The following is a 13,448-nucleotide window of genomic DNA, read 5'->3' as shown; positions in this document are numbered from 1 at the left end:
CTTCCAGCCCCGTTCCGGGAAGGAGCAGCCCAGGTGGGAGCGCTGAGCCACAGCTGCCCCGGCAGGTCCAGCCTCCAGGCTCGGCTTTACCAAGCCAGAGACTGAATCTGGGTGAGCGCCCAGCCGCTGCACGTTCAACACAGCTGAGGTGAAAGCAGCCCAGCCTCGGGCTCCAAAACTCCCACTACGCCCCGGAGCATCGCTCTGCTCCGGCTGCACAGCCCCAGCTCCCGTCCAGCCGCACATCTGCCACCCCGGCCGGGCGCTCCCGTGCGCCGGGGAGCACAGCAGCCGCAAGTTAAATTGATTTTTTTTTTTTTTTTTTTTTTTTTTTTTTTTTTTTTTTTTTTTTTTTTTTTTTTTTCCAGTGGCAGAGGTTGAAATCAGAGATGAAGAAGTCTGAAGGAGCTCCTGCCTGGCCTCTCATGTATTCCAGATGCACATGCTCCAATCACCGCTTGCCAAACAGGATACGAGGCGCAAGGAAATAAAGCATTTTATCTTCAAGCTTTTCCAAGAGGGTATTAGAAACAATGGAGAGGAAATACAAAATTAACACTAGAGAAGAGCAATTGGCAGTGCCCTTGCGAGGCTGTTCTTCATTACAAGGCTGCCTATTCAGCGGCTTTCATTAGGAAAATCACATCGCAGAGCCATTCCCAACAGTGTCCCTATTTCCTAATTAGGCTTCGCCAAAGAGCTGCATCTCTCAGTTCCCGCCCGGCACACAATCACAACAATTACCATTTCATTGCACCCGGCCGCCGAAAACACCGCAATTAAAGCATCTGAGGAGTCACACGGGCGCGTCAGCGGGGAGACAAGTTCTCACGTCGCGCTAATTGGTGGCCAAAGACGGATCAGAAGGACGGGAACGGCGGGGTTTGGTCTCCGTGCTGGGAAAGGCGCTCGGGAGCTGCGGCCGCTCCCCGGGCTCCCACCCAGGAGGCCGCGGCCGGGGCTCGGTGCCAGCAGGGAGCACTGGTGGCAGGTCCCGTCCGCCCCTCCGGGCTGCGGCACAGGGAGACGCTCTTCGGATCCGCGGCAACATCCTTGGATCGCACCCCTGTACCAAACAACCCTGGCCCAACACCAGGTGGATGCAGCCCTAGGCGGGTTGCGGAGGTCACCTGGAGCCCCCGGTGACGGCTTTGGGTGGGTAGGACACTGTCCTCGCACCGGACATGAGAGACGGGAGAGGGATGGGAGTCCAGAAACCTGGGACTGAGCTTCTGAGGGAACAGGGAGCAAAGCAGAAAGGAGGGAAAGAGCTGCAGCTGCGGAGCCCGGATTGTATCCACAGCTCCCGTTTTCCTCCAAGCAGGGACATTTCCAGCCCGAACCAGCAAAGCACAGAGCTGCAATGACGGCAGCCCTGCCATGCCCGGGCAGTTGGGAGCAGAGCTTCCATAAAAACCTCATCCTCCCACCTGGAAATTCAAACCGCTGCTAGGGACAAGAGTTCAGGCACAAAAGGAGCCTCTCACTGCTCAACAGCACCTGGGACACTCACCTGAGCACTTTCCCCTGACACCCTCAGGCACAGTTTTCCTCTTGCAGAATAATAATGCAAAATTGGGCAGCCCCGCCGTGCTCAGCAGGCAACCAAAAAAGAGAAGTTGAAACTACTCCAGCCCTGCCAGGCTGAGCTGCAGCCTGGTAAGGTCCCCATGCCATGCTGGGGTGTCTCTGGTCCTCAGCAGACCTAGAGCACTGATTCTGGCATCCCTCAGCCCTGGGGCTGCTGCAGCACGGACAGCTCGCCCTGCCAGAGCAGCTCATCCTGCTGGAGCAGCCACTGCTCCTCTCTGCCAACACTTCCCACTGCTCTCAGTTCTTCTTTCTTAGCGCAAAACCCACATCTTCTTTTTCACCTTCAGCAAAAAGGCACACTGGGCCAGTTTTGGTTTCTGTCCCAGCTGGATTCCCTGATCTCCCTGGGAAGGAGGGAGAAGCCAGCGGCACCATCCTGCACCCCAGAGATGTGGGGCTGCCCTTCACCCACAGAACTCCACTTTCTGCACACCAGAATTCCACTTTCTCCTTCTGAAGAAGCACCTCAAACACATCTCATGCCCTTTCTTCTGCCCTGAGCAGGCTGCAGAACTGCGGGAGCAGGACGGGGTGGCCACACAGAGCCAGGGAAGGCAGAGCTGTCCCCACTTCAGCCGGACCGCATCGCAGCTGCCCTCGGACCACACTCACATCCCAGCTCCCGCTGCAGCGCACCCGGCTCTGCCCAGCTGCTTCCTTCAGAGACCTGCAGAGCATCCCCAGCATCACTGAGCCCTCCGGCCTCACGCAGTCACCGTGACTGAGGGACGGAACCACTGCAACCACCACAGGCGGGCTCTGGCTCCTTATCTTCTCACCTTCCTATATTTGAGCTCTAATCTGAGCAACACCCAGAGCTCCAAACCTCTTTGCAACCAGGTTTTGGAAACACTTCGTGACTCCATGCGAGTTTGTACTTTGAACAAGAGAAAAAAAGCCAAACACCAAACCAACAGACCTTTCTGACAACCAGGAAAATCAAAGTCTTGACATCCTGCATAACCCCTGGAGTTTGCAGTGGACCGAGATTTAGAAAATTAACCTAAATGGGAAAACAAAATAAATTGCAGCTGTTCAGCATCAGGGCAAGCAGTAGCAGCAGCACCAGCCTGCAGCTGCCTGAGCAGTTTCACTGCCCCGGGAGCAGCGCAGCCCCGAAACCAGCCCTTGGCAAAGCTAACGGGTGCTGGGTGACAGCAGCCAGATTGTCACAACACAAAAACAAAGGGCTGAAAGCTCTTTTCTCCCGCTTTCGTTAGTGATTTGAATCAGCAGAGCCTTTTCCTCCCTCAGGGCTCACACCTCCAAAGCAGCTCAGCATCCTCTGCGGGGGTGCAGGAGGGAGCGTGGCTCGAGGCCGGGCTGGGCACTGACTGGGGGACACCGGTGGCACTGGGAGGCCACAGAAGCACCTGATGGCAGATGCTCCTTGGCTGGCACAACAATCAGCACGGGCTGCTGCAAGGGGCAGCACGGGGACAGCTCGGGGCTGGCGCGTGTCCAGCCCCCGATGCGGGAGGGGTGACGCTGCTGAGCTTGTCTCATCCCAAACCACATCCTGTTGCCTAAGCAGAGCATTCCCTGGGGCTGCACCTCAGCCCCTCGGGCTGCAGGGACCCAGCTGAGGGAGCAACAGGCGACCTTTGGGTCCCTTCAGGGAAGGGCTCCTGTTGCAGTGACAGGGGTGAGTCACTGCCGCCCTGCCAAAACTCCGGGCTGGGACCAGAGAGACCCTGGGATTTCCCGGGGACCCCGCCACGGCAGGGTGGTCCCCTGGGGCGGGCAGGGCCCCACACCTGGCCCCGAGGAGCAGCTCCGTGGGGCCACGCGGAGGAAAGCAAACACAGAGTCCCGAAATGAGTCACGACGGCCGGACCGTCCCGTCCCCACCCGCGGGGTGACACCGGCTCCTCCTGGCCAGGGCTGCAAGGGCACTCCGAGGGAGACGCGCTGGGGGGGCCCCTTCCAAGGCTGCAAGAGAAACCCTCAGTCCGAGTAATGACACCGCGCTGGTGGGTTTAGGAGGAAGCCCCCGGTTACACGGGACACCCGCATGACACCGGTTTCTGTCTCCCTCCTGTTACCCCATTTACAGCGAGCCCCCCGCAAACGACAGAGCCCCGCGGGCACCAACGCCTCAACCCACGGGTTTCACGGACACCCTGCGAATATAAGGGAGCTCCTCCTCCAGGTGCACGGGGTGTACGGAACCTCCCGCCCCGGTTACCCCGGGCTCGGTGTGTGCACGGCCCCCCTGTCCCGGGCTCGGTGTGTGCACAGCCCCCCCGTCCCCGTCACACGACCCCCCGCTCTCCCACCTGCGGGGCGGCTGCCGCCGGGGCTCCGTGCCCATCCTCGGCCGGCCCCGCCGGGCTCTCGCCGGGCTCCGCTCCGCGCCGGGCGGCACCGGGGCAGGCGGGGCTGGCGGCGGCTCCGCCCCGCACATGTGCCCGGCCCGGCCCGCCCCGACCATGCCCCGGCACCTGCCCCCGCCCCGCTTGCTCCGCCCACCCAGCCCTCCGTCCTTCCCTCTCTCCGTCCGTCCCATCTTCCATCCCGCTGCTCCTGCCTCGCTGTCAGCACCCCGCCGTTCAGCCGGCCAGCCATCCCCTCCTCCATCCATCCATGGATCCATCTATCGTGACCCCACCACCACTTTCCCTTGCACCCTTCACTCTTCCATTCATCCTTCCCTCCTTCTATCCCTTGCTTCTGCCATTCTGCCCCTCATTCCATCAATCTCTCCTTCTTTCCATCCATCCATGCACCTTTCCAGTCCTTCACCTGCCACTCCATCCATCCCTCCATCCTTCCATCATCCGTCCCTGCATCCATCCATCCATCCATCCATCCTTTAATCCATCCTTTAATCTATCCATCATCTATCCAGCCATCATCCATCCATCCATCCACCCATTCATCCATCCATACATCATCCATCCATCCATCCATCCATCCATCCATCCATTATCCATCCATCCATCCATCCATCCATCCGTCCATTATCCATCCATCCATCCATCCATCCATCATCCGTCCATCCATCCATTCATCCATCCATCCATCCATCCATCCATCCATCATCCGTCCATCCATCCATTATCCATCCATTCATCCATCATCCATCCATCCATCCATCCATCCATCCATCCATCCATCCATCCATCCCCAGGCTGGGGACATTCTGCTGCTCTCTGCTCTGGTGGCACCTGGGAAGGTCCTTTTGCTGTTGCCTCTGTGGCTGCTCTGAGCAAAGGCCGGTCCCACCCTCGTTTCTGGCCCCCACACCTGTCCCTGCCCCACCTGGGCACGGGCTGGTGGCCAAGACGCGCCCAGCCGGGGCTGAGGGCGGGACTCTGGGCGAGTTCCTCTGCGGATTTCGGTTTGTCAAAGAGAGTGACCGCTGCCACTGCTGCTCCGAGACTCGAAACCCGCTGGGGGCCAAAATAGCTGTGGGTTCTGCAGTGAAATTCCAGTGAATTTTAAAAAAAGCAAACCCAGTCACAGCCGAAATCCCCTTTTGTTGGTGACCCATGGAGACGAACGCCTGCAGTGCACAGCGCATGGGCAGAGCCCCGGGTGCCCGTGTCACCTGCACCAGGTGAAACCCCCGTGGAGGGACATGGGCTCGGCTTTCGCCAGCTAAGCGGCCACCAGCAGTTCACAAGAAATCCTGAGGCAGCAAAAATAGCGGGACAGGGAAGGTCTGGTGTCAATGTCATGGTGCCACCTGCCCAAAGGCTCTGACCCGGGAAACAGCCAAGCGTTTGGGCAGGGCTTTGTGTCCCAGCTCCTCCGGGCCTGAGCTCTTCCCTGGATGCCAGTCTGGGATGCCAGTCCGACCTTTTCTACTCCTTCTGCCCCGTTCCCACCTCCTCATTTCAGGCAGATCCCAGAACTGGAGGACCTGGGAGGTATCTGAAGGGCCAAGGCTGCAGAAGCCAAACTCCTCTCACTGCTGGGGCTTCAGTGTGTCCCCTCCTGCCCCCTTCCCTCCCCACCTGAGGCACCGGGAGCTCCTTGTTTTGCCCCTGGGGGCCCAGAGCAGCTGAGGAAGTTACCAAACATGGGCTGGGGGGGCTCGTGGTAGCGGAAGGAAGCGGAGGAGGGCAGGGAGGGGCGTGCCAGGGCTGCAGCGGTGACAAACAGCGCGTGGGGCCGCGGGCTGACACTGCCAGCTCGGGGAAAGGGCTCTGGAGCAGGGCCACCTCTAAGGGATGTCGAAACCCAGGAGCTCCCTGCAGCTGTGTTCCTCCTTATTGCTAGCTGCTCGAGTCCAGGGGATCCTGGGGATGTTGGTGCCACACCAGGGTGACAGCAGGCAGCAGGAAGTGATCCCAGGTGGCTTTTGGGGTCACACAGAGAGCAGGAATGGGCTCCCACCCACGAGGAGGGGTAGCATTGAGCGTGGCACCAAAGATGATGCCGAAGCTGCTGGAGCTCAAGCCAGAGCATGGCCATGGAGCATGGGCACGTCCCAGCTGAGTTTCTGCCCCTGGAGCTGCTGACCAGCCCCAGCAGAAGGAGGAAGCTGAGGCTGTGCTCTGATGAGCTCATTTAGACCTTTGGGTTCTCTGTGAACAGCTCGGAGTCAAAGAATGGGTTGGGTTGGAAAGGACCTTAAAGGTCGTGTTGTCCCAAACCTCCAGCAGGGGAGGTTTAACTGAGCAAGTTGATCCAAGTCCCGTCCAACCCGGCCTTGGGCACCAACGTTCACCTTATACTGAAGTTCAGCTCATCACAGTCTTGTTCCTAATCCTCTCTGCTCCACACCCAGACACACTCCCTGAAACAGCAACTCCAACCCAGCGCCACACTGGGAATTGAGCATTTCAGCCCCCCAAAAATGCTATAAAGTCACCAGCTCTACACTCAAGCCAAGCTCTGCAGGCTGCACATCTCCCTGGGTGCTGCTGCTGCTGCAGCCGAGGGTTTCCAGCAGCTTTGGGATGGCTGACCCAGTCCTTACACAGCCCCCGAGGCTGCTGTGTGCTGCTGGGGCTGCACAGGCTCCAGGTGAGCCCATTGCTTCTCCCTCCCCGAGTTCCCACAGGAATGGAACCAGAAGCTCCAGAAGAGCAGCTCTGCAGCCTCTCCCCACCGCCTGTCCCTCAGAGGGAAGGGGAAGCAGCGTCACTGAAAAGGGAACCTTGTTGCCTCTGGTTTTCCCCACAACTTGTGTTTTTCATTTCTCAGAGCACACTCAGAGGATCCTGAGAGATTCTTCCGCAGCCCTTGAGAAATGAAACTGGGGCAGAGACCTCGATGCGGGCAGATCTGACACCAAACGTTCCCCTTCCACCTCCCAGGGAGGAGGTGACAATATAACTTTACATGACCCCATCTGTTGAGCTGTCAAAGTTTTTTTGGCCAGTTCTGGTCTGGGAAGGCTCCAGAGCTGTCCCACTTTCGGCAGATGAGCCTGGTCTGCGCTGATCTGGGACTGCCGACGTTCGCAGCTCTTCGCTCACCCCCGGCTCCAGACGGGATTCAGCCGGAGCTGGAACTCCTCTCCTCAGTACTCAAAGCTCCCTGCTCTGACAGCTGAGGGTTCCTGTCCGGACCAGGAGGAGCAGGCAGCCCTGGGAAGGAGCAGAGCCCTGGGAAGAGCCGGGCAGGCAGCGGCTTTCCCGTGGGCCGAGGTTTCCACCCTGTGTCCTGCCGGAGAACTGCACTGATGGAGCGGGTTCAGCATCCTCCGGGGGTGCAGCTCGGCCGGCCCTGTGCACCCAGCTGGGCAATGAATCCCTGGAAAACACTTCCCGAGGAGTGCTCTGCCTCTGGCAGCCTCTCTGGGTCAGTCCGCAGGAGGGACGATGTGAGGATGCTGAAATTCCGTGGGTCCCGTGGTATCTGTGGCTGTGGTGACACTCAAGACTCTGTCTCAGCCTCCTCTGAGTCTCCAGAGCCAGCAGCACATCCACTTCCCACATCCCACACACCCCAGCTCCTGGTGAGCTCCTCAGCAATCGAGCCTGCATTCGGGAGCTCGCCTGGGGCACTGCCAGTTAAGCTGTGTCAGAACCTGGACTCGCCCAGTCCTGATGGGACCGAGTAGATCTGGGCAATCCCTGGAGCTGGCTGCACACTGGGGCTGTGCTGTGCTACCCCTGCTAGCCGGGGGATGGCCGGACACATCCCCGGGCAGCCACACATCCCTGTGGAGGTGGCAGCACTGCAGGGCTGTGAGCCCCGAGCAGCTGCAGTTTGTCCCCTTTCCCCAGGTCACAGCCCTGTCATCCAGCACAGTCACGATGGCACTGGGGCAGCACCGTCCAGCCGTGCCTCAGCCCTGTCATTGCCACTGCCCCTCCACTTTCGGATGCACATTTTATGACAGCCAAGGTGTAAATCAGTTGTAAATCTGAAAATCTGAGTAGAAACCACAAGTTCCTGCGCTCCTCAGGAGCTGGGCTCTGCCTTCCCAAATGCAGGGGCTGAAATACTTCAGCAAGGGACATCCCAGAGGAGCAAGGGACAGCTGAGATCCTCACATGGGACACTTGGGGCTGTTTGGCCTCTCTGGAGGTTTTGATCCCAAATGAGGCTGCCGCGGGAGAGGGCCAGGTCCAGAAAAACAAGGATGGGCATCCCCTCCCCTTCCAGCCCCCTGAAGGGGTCCATCCCCCCGGACACGACCAATCGCCAATCCCCGATCCCCTATCCCCGATCCCAAATCCCCAATCCCCGATTCCCGGTTTCCAATCCCCAATCTCCGATTTCCGATTTCCGATTTCCAATTTCCAATCCCCACCCTGGGCTGGCGCAGTGGGCTCAGCGCTGAGACCCCAGCAGATGGCAGCAGGGGCTCAGGGTGGGTCCTATGGATCGTTCCTTTCCGTGAATTTCCTTTTTCCCCGGCTTGCTTTAAATTAAAGTAATCACCCCGCGCAAATCCACTCCGGATATACCTTGGGATAAGCTGGACTGGGAGAGGGACATTTGCCACGCACCTTACCCGGGTGACAAACTCAGTGCAGGCACCTGAATAATGTGCCCACATCATCTGTGAGGAGAAAATGGGGTTTGTGGAATAAATGGGAAAAATGGGACAAAGATCTCACCCAACCGAAACAAAAGAGGCTGGAAGCAGGACAGAGCCGGGCTGAGCAGCTCATCCTCAACCCTCCTTTGGGAGCATCAGAGTGGGCACAAGGGGAGGTGCCCAGGTGGGCACAGGTAGTTCTGAGTGAGGACTACATCAAATCCAGGACTCCTCCGGGCAGGAGGCACCCTCAGGCCCTCAACCCATTTTGCGCCACTCCCAGTGGCCAGTTTCATCCTGATGCTTTAATTCACAGTTAGAGTGAAGCCACTCGGATCTCAGCAAATCCTCCGAGGTGCCGTCAGTGGGTCCAGGCTTAAATCTGCAAATTGGCGTGCTTAGAGCAGATTTCAAACCCAACCCTCTGGTCTGTCAGAAACCAGCAGGGTGGGTGTGCTACAGGTACCTCCAGGTCTGAGGCAGTGCATTTGGTACATTTGGGTGCCACGAGAGCAGCTCACACCCCGCATTAACCCTCCCAGCGGCGACATCTTACTGCTTCTGTCACCACGCAATTAATGGTGCCACCAAATGACCAAGGCACCTGTGCGAGGGGGCAGCGATGTGGGCAGCGAGGTCCTGGAGCAGCGTTTGATGGGTGTGAGGGATTTGCAGCTGGAATTTCGAGGGGAAGCGTCTGCCTGCATCCAGCGGGGTGCCCGGGACTGGCAGGATCTGGAGATGAGGATCCAGCGGAATCCAAAGCAGGTGCTGTGCTGGGAGAATGGGTTTGCTTTTCTCTAGCAAAAGATGAACAGTGAAAAACAGCAGGGGGTTACTGGAGCCATAGAGGGAAGGGACAGAAAAAAGAGCTTCACATTCTCCTCCCCCTCGTTCCTGAGGCATTGGGAGCAGGGATGAGACCTGCAGCCACCCCTGGCTGAAGCTCGGAACTGCCTTTCCTGCCACGGGCAGCAAAGAGCTTTACCAAGGGTGCGAGCATCATTCTCTGCTCAGTGTCTGGGGAAACTGAGGCTGACCCGGAGGGGTCCATTCTCTTTCTTCCACCACCGCCTCCATCCCCTCCCCTTCGTGCTTCCGTGCGCTCTCCTCCGGCATTCCCGGGGCTCGGGCACGCCGGGGCGTGCGCGGCCGGATCAGCTTCCAGGCAGGCGACGGTGCTGCTGAGCAGCAGTGGGCAGCGAGGGGTTCGGCTGGGCAGCCGAGCGGTGCCCAGCTGCTCCAGCGGCCCGGGGAGCCGCGGGGCCCGGGGCTGTGCCCGGGGGCGGGGGCAGCAGGGCGGGGGCCCGGCTGGGTTCGGGACGGTGCGGACCCCCCAGCACGCAGCGGGAGATGCGCAGCGAGGGCCGTGCTGCGGCTTTGGGCTCTTCTCGCTCAGATCCACCCGTGACGCTGGCCTGGCATGGGCACCACGCCGATGAATGGCACTGGTTGCGGCTGGAAGGACGGACACAGCGCCAAGGTAAAGCTCAGCCCTGCAGCGGCACGGGTGGCTCTGCATGAAGCCAGCCCTGGCACGGGGCGGGATGAGGGCTCTGTGTCCCGGCAGGGGCACGGGAAGGTTCCTCCCTTGGAGCTGTGGCCCCATCCCAAGCCCGGCCCGGCTCCCAGGACGCCACAGTGCCCGTCCGGAGCCGCTCCCGCCGTCTGTCCCCAAGCCCTCCATTAGAAGGTTAGAGCCACTCGAAGGGCACTTCATCCCTGCTTAATACATCCTTAATTATAATTAGGTTAGGATGGCTGCCAAAAGGAGCCCGAACGCTGCACAGTGCCCTGGGGAAGGTCCTGGAAAACTCGTCCTGGCAGATGGCAGGGGAGTGTTCAGGGCTAGGCCAGGGCTTGCTCCCACCACCCTCTCTGCGGCCTCCCGTGATTTTGGGGTGCCAGGAAGGCCCCAGGACCCACCGTGCCCTGTCTGATACCCTATCTGATTTCTCTTAAGGAAAATACAAACTCAAAGCCTGGATGATCTGCTCCATGACACTCTTTGCCCTGCCCCAGCCTTGCTGGCTCAACCCCTCCAAATCCTCCACTCCTTCCCTCAGGGAACAGGATGCTTTCTGGAATATGTATTTTTTTATTATTACTTCTAAACAAAGAAAGCAACAAAACACTGCCTTCATCTGCAGTGCTGAAACAGAGCCTGCCCTGGGACTGCCCCAGCTGCAGTTGGAGCTGGGTCCCACGAGCCCACTTGTCACTGCAGAGGGAATGCTGGAGAAGAGTTAATTGACTGGCAAGGGGAGTTACTAGGAGCTGGGAATCCAGAGGCTCTGGGGATCCATGTTTCGATAATCCTGCTCCTTAGGTAGCTGAAATCCACCCAGCCCTGCCTGCCCTGGCCCCAGCCTCTGCCACACTCCCTCCCTCTCCCCTGGAAGCCCAGCCCAGGTTCCACCTTTACCTTACACCAGCTTAAGGAGATTGAATTCCTTTTCACAGGGGAGCAACATTCCCTCTAGGATCAGGGGTTCAGCTCCACGACCTTCCAAGGGTCCTGTACAAAACTGTGATCCCGGGTTCCCCTAAACAGTCTCTATGGAGACAGAAAATCTCTCCATGGGCCAGTTTCTGATGCCAGAGCCAGAAAACCTCCCACAGGGAGTGATACCAGTAGTGTTCCCTGTGCCCAGAAACAATTCTGTAATACAGGTGAGAAACTGTCTCTGCTCAATTTAATTATTTTAAAAGAATATTTGTTATTTTAAAGGACCATGGTGCACTGCTCACCACACTGTCTCTGCCCTAGCACAGCTGGGATTCCCTGTCCTGCCTGATATCTCTTTGCCCTGGCCAAGTCTGGCCCTCTCCAGCTGCATTCCCTCAGCACCACAACTCTTGTGCTGGGGTTGCTGCTCAGACTTTGCTGAGGCAGTGAGTGAAGAGATGGGTTTTCTCTGAGTAATACTGGGCTCAGATCAAAAGGAAAAGTCTTTTTTTGCTGTTGTCCTCCCCCAGCAGGGCCCAGGTGTGGATGGTTCTCAGTCAAGACTGGGTTTCTCCCAAAGGAGCAGCTCACAGTGCCCAGGACTCTCTCGAGCTGGTGTCAGGCAGTGCCAGGGGGGAGTGAAGGCACAGCTGGAGTGGAGACATCAAACTCCTGTGCAAAATGTGGTGTGGGGTCAAAGCCTGGCACTTTGGGACAGGGATGCTCAAAAAGCCTTCATGGCACCTGGGCTGGGTGGTCTCTTAGGCCTTGGTGGTGGGATTTGTGCATTGCTCTGATGTCCCTCTGTCAGTCAGACCCACAGATACTGGATATAAAGGGAATAGTCCTAAACAGTGGAGTAGGAAGCCTGGAATTGCTTCAGGTCCCCTGAGATCCAGGTGGGTGCTTTGATAATCTAAAAATAAGATCTGCAGAGTGGCACCAAAACCTCAGTGAAGTCTCTCTGAACTAAACATTTTATTGACTAAACTGGATGTTGCCATCTCCTCCTCTCCACACAGATCCCCAGGAATATTTATACAGAAATCTGCCTCTTCCAGCCCCAAACCTGTTTCCTGCACCCCACACCTCAACCTGGCAGCAGAGTCCTGAGGATCCCTGAATATTCCCTCCATCAGTGCAGGGGGTCCTGCCAGGCCTCCATCAATTCAGTGCAGGGAGGTTTCTCCAGCTGTGCTGGGGCATTCTCAATATCCCGGGCTCCCAATTCAGATATTTCTTTCCCCTGGAGCTCAGAACATTGTTGTGAGGTCACCAAGTTGCTCTAGTCCCATCCCTGTAATGTATTGCTCACAAAAGTAATTTTGACTTGGAAACAGCTTCCAGATGTAGGGTAGCCTTGTTTAGGGTGCAGGAGGAGCTGGGCTCTGAGGGACTGTGCATGCTCCTGGACCTGCTTTTCCCTGGATGAGCCCGGCAGCGTGTCCAGCACACGGCAGCATTTCCCAGCCCGAGCTGCCTTGTTTGTGTGTGCTCCATCTGCACCGTCCAAACGAAGCCGTGGTTTCCGCAGGGAAGCACACAGATTGATCTCCAGGAGCGCCCGTGTTTTCCTGGGAATGTCTGGGACCCGCAGTGCTGCTGTGGCTGAATCCACCTGTGAGCTCCCGGGAGTGCCTGAGCCGCTCAGGACAAGTCTGGTTCCTGTCTGGGCCAGCCGGGAGCTCTGCTGGCTGCTGGGTGTCCCGCAGCTCTGCTGAAAATAAATCAAATATTACTCACTGAGCTTCCCAGCCTGCCTGCCCCAAAGAAAACATTTTACAAGAGAAAATATAGTATTCCAGAGGCTTATCTCACTTGGTGGCAATTGTGGGTGTATAATTGAAAACCGAGTTGATCATTAGAGGTTCACAGAGATGCTGAATAGCCCAGTGTTCAGTGGTCTCTGCCAGCCACGGCCAATTTACATTAAAGGCTTGATTCCTTCTCCAGCCCACTTCTCAGCCCCTGGGAAATCTCATCGGTGCTTATTCCTCTTTTGCAAGGACTGTCTAGTGCGAGGAAAAGTCTTGCCTGGCTCTGCAGTAGCTGCTGCCCAGGCTGAGCCGGGATGTCCCTCACTGACCGTGGGCATTTGAAGGGGATTCAGCATCAGCCCCGTGTCCAACTCCCCCATCCTAAACTGATAGGCTTGACTCGCCGTTCCCTAAATGGTTACTTTTTAATGTAAAATTCCTTATTTTTTTTTTCTCTTTTTCATGAATGAAAGGAGCCAGAGGTGTGGTCTCCCGGGAACTGAAGGGAAAACTGGATTAGGGGCCAAGGAGCTACAAAGCGATCGGGGAAATTACACTTGTTTGGGAGCAAAGCGTAAATATTAGAGCAACAATAATAACAATAACTGCCTGCCGGGAGCCACAGAGCTTTAGGGTGGAGGATTAAATGTCATGTGCAAATGTGGTCGGTCTATGCTGGCAGAGGGACATCAGTCCGGGAAGA

General features: G+C 57.7%; 1 protein-coding gene across 2 annotated transcripts in view; it reads right to left on the bottom strand.

Annotated features, from left to right (window-relative positions):
* Positions 1–3,961, bottom strand: part of PIK3R5 (phosphoinositide-3-kinase regulatory subunit 5) — a 43,957-nt gene extending 39,996 nt beyond the window's left edge. For both annotated transcript variants that reach the window (XM_056506055.1, XM_056506056.1), the window contains exon 1: positions 3,873–3,961. The gene's annotated coding sequence lies outside the window, so the exon portion shown is untranslated. The remainder of the gene's footprint in view (positions 1–3,872) is intronic.
* Between the last annotated feature and the right edge of the window lie 9,487 nt (positions 3,962–13,448).

The sequence above is a fragment of the Oenanthe melanoleuca genome, chromosome 18, assembly GCF_029582105.1.
Source record: "Oenanthe melanoleuca isolate GR-GAL-2019-014 chromosome 18, OMel1.0, whole genome shotgun sequence".
Classification (NCBI taxonomy): Eukaryota; Metazoa; Chordata; class Aves; order Passeriformes; family Muscicapidae; genus Oenanthe; species Oenanthe melanoleuca.
Note: the sequence above shows the minus strand (reverse complement) of the source record. Positions and strands in the feature narration are given on the sequence as shown.